We start from the raw sequence: 6,124 nt of genomic DNA on the forward strand, positions 1-6,124 counted from the left end.
GGAGTCAGGAAGCCCTAGGCTGGAACCCACCTCAGACACAAGCTGTGTGACCCTGGGTAAGTCACTGAATATAGATTTGCCTCAGTTCCCTCATCTGTGAAATGGGGATAATAATAGCACCTGCCTTACAAGTTCACATGAGGTAATGCACCTAACATTGTTTTGCAAACCTAGAGCTACACCTATGTTCCCCCTCTGTGCCTTTGCTCAGGCTGTCCACTGTGCCTGGAATAGTCACTCCACCTTCCTCACCTCCACCTCTCAGAACTTCCAGTGCTCCTCCCTTAGGGCGGTAAGTCAGTCAATCAACACTCATTTATTAAGCACCTACACTATGTCAGGTACAGTGAAAAGCACTGGGGAACAGAGAAGGGCAAAAACAATGCCTGCCCTCAGGAGGCTTCCAGTCTGAGTGAGTGGACACGTGAATAGATACGTATAAGATGGCACAGAGCAAATGGGGGGCAATTTGAGATGGGAAAGTGAATATTGGAGTTGGAATCCAGAAGACCTGAGTTCAAATCCTGTCTCTGATTCTTAGCAGCTATGCCACTCTGAGCAAGCTTCTCTGAGCCCTATTTTTCTCAGAAGGTGTTTGCTCAGCCTCAAGGTCCATCCTAGCTCCAAACCCAGAACCTGATGATCCAGGGGAAGTCTCGCTGAAGGCTGCTCAGTCACTAGGCTTCTCTTTCCTGCTCAGATTCTTAGTCACTGACTCGTCGGTCTACATCCCATATCCCCCCAGGAGAGCAAGAGACAGTTTTCAGAATCTTTAGGGTAGCGAGCCCTAGATAGATGTTTGTTGGGCTGGACCTGGGTGTTGTCAGTCACTGAGGAGGGAGGAAGCTCTCCCAGAGCAGGCCTCTTGTCGATGGTAACCACAGAACTCACAGCTAGCTATTCCACCGCCCCCACTGACCGCATTTAACAGTTCAATGACCAAATGGCTCCTGCTTCTTATCTGGGACAGGCTTCTCCTTGCCTTCAGTGGGCAGCCTGGAGAATGGACCAGGACAGTCGAAGGTGTGGCCCTTCAGCTAAGACGAAGGTCAAAGAAAGTGTTTCCCTGAGACAGAGGCTTCTCACTGACTCCTGGGAAACCTGAAAGACCGATGAAGTCACCGGCCTCCCCCATGGCTGCCCGGCTGCCACCGGCACTGATCTGTTTTCTCCACGCTCCTGTGACTCATGATAGTAACACTAATAACTAGCATTTGTACAGCACTTTTCAGTTTCCAAAGAATTTCACACATGTTATCTTCACCAAAACCCTGGGAAAGAGGTGCTATGATTCTCCCTGTTTTACAGATAAGGAAACTGAGGCAGGGGTTAAGTGACTTTGCCCAGGGCCACACAGCTACGAAATGTCTGAGGCAGGATTCGAATTCAGATCTTCCTAACTCCAAGTCCAATACTCCATGGGGTGGGGGAGGGCTACTGGGGGGCACCTAGCTATCTCCCTAGACTCTTTGACTTTAGGCCTGGACTATGTATAACCTTGTCTTCCTGACAGGGACAGGGTGGCACATGCTGACCTCCCCATGGGGCAGTGGGGTTAATTGATGTGGGGATTATAGGCTTGGGATCTGAGGTCAAGAGAGCAGGAAGTTAGATATTAGTCCTAGCTCTTCCTAGGGGTATGATTGTGGGTAAGCCCTTGATGGCTCCTCTATGGAATGGGAATACACATAGTTCTAGCACTTACAGTCTACTTTGAGGATACAATGTGCCCATGGGTAAGGTCAGAGGCAGTATGGTACAATAGAAAGTATCAGCTCTGGGTCAAGGAACCTGGGCTTATAGCCTGCCTCTGATGCCTGCTACCTCTGTTACCTTAGACAACCTCCCTGAGCCTCAGTTTCCCCATCTGTAAAATGAAGACATTTGATTAGACAGCCCTAGTTCCAAGGTAGAATATGAATAGTGCAAAGGAGAAATCTGAATAGCACTAAGGAAATGTGAAGCAAGCTTACAAGCTATTGGCTAAGGATCAGTGAAATCAGCCTGAGAAGGGACAGTCAGTGAGAGTATCCCTGGCCTCCATGAGGAGTCCCTGGCAGGGCAGGCAAACAGGAGCCATCTGGGGACCTAGCTTTCACCTCGAGAGGGATCAAGAAAAACTCCGTGAGGAGGTCAGCTCCTGAGCAGGGCCTTGAAGGGAGAGAAGGATTTCCACAGGAGGAGATGAGGAAGGAGAATGTTCCAGAGGTGAGAAAAGGAGGGAGATGAGAATACCAGCTACTTACATAGCACTTTGAGTTTGTAAAGCCTTTTATAGGAATTATCTCATGTGAGCCACACAGCAACTCTATAAGATATGTCTTTATTCCCACTTTACAGATGAAGACACTGAGGCTGGCAGGCCATAGTCAAATAGAGAGAAAGTGGATTTTGACCCAGATTTAGTACGGTATCCACTACCCCCATCTGCTTCTCACCTAGAAAGGGAAGGAAAAATAGAAAGAATGAAGAAAGAAGAGGGAGAAAAAGAAGTGAGAAGATAATGTTTGTTTTAGTGCAAAACTGGTCCTTTTGTATGTTTAAATGGCAATCTCAGGCACTAAGGGGCTCTGTAATGGGGCAATTCTTTGGCCTTGTCCAAGAGAAGGTGAAAATAATAGAGGTGGTGGGTAGAGTCATATTAACTCAGAACCAAACCAACTCGGGAGCAAGTGTGAATTTGCCGATTTTCTCTCTTCTTCTCACTCCTACCTCAAATCCAATTCAACTTACAGAGCATTCATTAAGACCTCCGGGGGGGTGGGGGGCGACTCTGTGCTGAGGGAGATGCTAAGCAAGAGTAGATAGGCTTGGGCTCTGTTCTCAGACCACTCATAGTCCAGGGGCAGGGTATGACACATAAGCAGATAGCTTTACTTCTCCGTACCTCAAGGTCCTATGATTTCCTTGGTGGGAGTGTGACATCTCTATTCCTGGACAATCTTTCAGAATTAGTGGAGCTGGAAAATTCATCATTCCTCAGCCTGGCCAGTTATGAACCTCCCTGATACAGCTAGGTTGGTCTTTAGGTAACAGATGCACAGGGGTTCATCACTCCCATACTAAACCTGTCTGGCTCTGCAGAACCTATTAGAATTGGCACTCTGCTGCTTTGGAGACTCAAGGGTACCTCATACCATAGGAAAGCATCAGGGTAGGGCTAGCTGTCATACACAGTTTCTATTCTTTCTTTCTTTTTTTTTTTTTTAAAGCAATCAGGGTTAAGTAACTTGCTCAAGGTTACAAGGCCAGTTATTTCTGGGTGTGGTGCTGAGTATCTGAGCCTGGATTTGATCCCCAGGTTATCCCGACACTGGAGCCCATGCTCTTACTGAGCTGCCTGGCCACCCCTAAGGAAATGGGGTTAAGTAACTTGCTCAAGGTTACACAGCCAGGTGTTTCTGGGTGGGTGCTAAGTGCCTGAGAGTTTCTATTCTTTCAAGAAGTATTTATTAAGCCCCTACTCCATGCTGAACAGCCCCAGATTTTTAGGATGTCCGTCATTGGGCAGGTTGAGTCACCATGCTGGGAGTCTGCCTCTGGATTTGCTGTACAGGGACCACCCTCATTAATGTTGAAAAGGTTCATTACCAGGTTGGCCACAGGGGAATGAGATGAGTTTTTTGGCTACAGCAACTCTCAGAGACCACCTACTGAATTGTAGAGAAGCTGCACTTCGGATCAGTGGAGGGAAAAATATCATACCAGTGAAAATGTAGAACCACGAGGTTTCGAAATAAACGTCTATACATGTGGCAAGCATTATAGCTGACCACACTTATCTCTGAGCCTACTTCTTAACTCATTACCATATTGAATCTTATCATCCTGAGTTTTAGAATAATCCACAGGCACGTCTGAGTATTTTCTTATTAATTAACACAATTACAACCTCTTTTTCATTAACTCGGTAAAACCCAGTTTCATTAAGTAGTTCAAACCCAGTCAATTCATTAATTATTACACATTGAATAAATTGGAGAAATCTCCTTTTCTAATAGTTACTCATCTCTCTCTATGTATATTAAATCCTTTAATCTCCTATGACTAAATATTAAAGTTATTCAATATATAATTTATTAATAAAGAAATCACCTGAGACTTTTGGGAGGAAGGAAGGGGAGAAGGGTAAGAGGTCCAGAGCCAGCCTCAGAGTCAGGAATCCTGCCTCAGATGCACATTGGCTGTGTTACCTGGCAGAACATTTAACTTCTCTCTAAGTGGCCCAGAGACAAAACTCATTACCCCAACAAAAACTATAACTTATCAGCAGTTGCAAATCTCTAATCAGCAAAGGTAAAGAGCGCTCCCTGAAAGTATTGGATGAAATTTTAAGTCTACTTCACTTAAGTCTGAAGGAAAGTCCTCATTACAGCACCTCAGAAGACCTAGGTTCAAATCTTGCCTCTGACATCAGTTTGGTTACTATGTTACTATGGCTACATCATTTAATTTCTCTAGACCTCAGTCCACCACTTGAAAAAAATTCACCTAGTCTTAGCTTAAAGCCCCCATGTGAGAGGAATTCCTTAAAGACAACCAATCATATTTTTAGAAGGCTCTATTTCTTAGGAAGTCTTCCCTCATATTTAACTGATATTTCCCTCCCTGGAGCCAAGCAGGACAAATGCCATCCCTTTTTCATGGCCTTAGACTGCTATGGGTCATTGCCTCAAGACTGCTACGGGCCATCCGTGTCTTCTTTATGCTAAACACATCGAGGGTTGAAAGGGACCTCAGAGGCCATCTTGTAACTCAGTAAATCAGGACTCTGAGGCTCCCAGAGGGACAATGGCGGGTCGTAAGCAATGGAGCAGATACTGGGTTTTGATTATGTGAATTCTCTGCAAGGGCTTCTTCCACTAAAACCAAAAAAAATCATTCTGCACCCCCAGTTCCTTTGAATAGATGGTCACTTGGCATGATCTCTTGGCACCCTTGGTTGCCTTCCTCTGGACACACTGCCTGGTTTGTCAGTGTTCTAAAAGATGGTGCCCAGAGATGAGTCCCATACTGCACATGGGGCCGATCAGGCACCACCCTCACACACACCCAACCAGTTCCCCAAGTCCTATCAATCAAACTTGGCTGATCTCTTTCATCTAATGGGAGCCACATGACAACAGCATGTTAGACAGCATCGGGAACACCTGGGTTCACATCCCACCCCTGACACTTACTAGTTGTGTGATCCTTGGTAAGTCAGTTCACCTCCCTAAGCCTCAGTTTTCCCATCTGTCAAATGGGGACAGTAGCACTGACTATGGTCTCTACTTTGCAGGGCTGTCACAGGAGACAAAAGAGAGAATGTTTATATAGAAAGCATTTTGCAGATTTGAAAGTGCCAGATGATTATTCATCAGATCCCACATTTAGAGCTGGAAAAGACCTCAGAGGCCCTCTAGTCCACCTCATTTTAATGATAAAGAAGCTGAGGACCAGGGTCACATAGGTCATAAATATCAGAGGTGGGATTTGAACTCGGGTCCTCTGACCCCAGAGGCAGCTTCCTCCTTGTCCTCCTCCTCCTCCTCCTCCTACCCCCAAGGCAGGGCCTGCTTTCAATCTCCTTCTGAGTCCTTAGCATCGAGCCTGAGGCCTGGGACAAAGCCAGGGCTTAACCAATGTCTGTTAACTGAAGCTTCCCATATATGTATGTGGTTTTGCTTTTTTTTTTTCTTTTGGTTTGTCTAAAATAAAACTGGTTGGTGACTTTTCTGTGGTTTCCAAGGGTGAGAAAGGTAATAATAAGATGAAGTGAAAGGAGGCAGATGCTTCCTTGTCCTTTATAGCCTGATAGAGCCCAGCCTCAGCCTGGGCCTCCACCCCTCAATCCCCAAGGCCCTCTCAGAAACTTGAGCAAGGAGCCCACAGTCCAAAGTCCGTTGGGAAAGTTTGGAAAGAGGGTTGTGCAAAGACGGCTTTGGAAGGAAGATCAGAATGGGCCGGATTTGTGGACAGCTCAGACTGGAGGCCCCCAAAGTTCTGAGGCTTATTCCACTAGAGATGGAGAGGGGAGGGGCCTTGAGAACCCCTCCAGCTTCTAAGCACCTGCCCCCCCCCCGCCCCAATCCCAGGCCAGATGGTGCAGCCAGCCCAGTGGTGAGGCTCCAGGAGCAAGGGT

Source organism: Petaurus breviceps, unplaced genomic scaffold (genome assembly GCF_028583685.1).
Source record: "Petaurus breviceps papuanus isolate PSGF00001 unplaced genomic scaffold, PetGlider_PUasm1.0 90825, whole genome shotgun sequence".
Taxonomy (NCBI): Eukaryota; Metazoa; Chordata; class Mammalia; order Diprotodontia; family Petauridae; genus Petaurus; species Petaurus breviceps.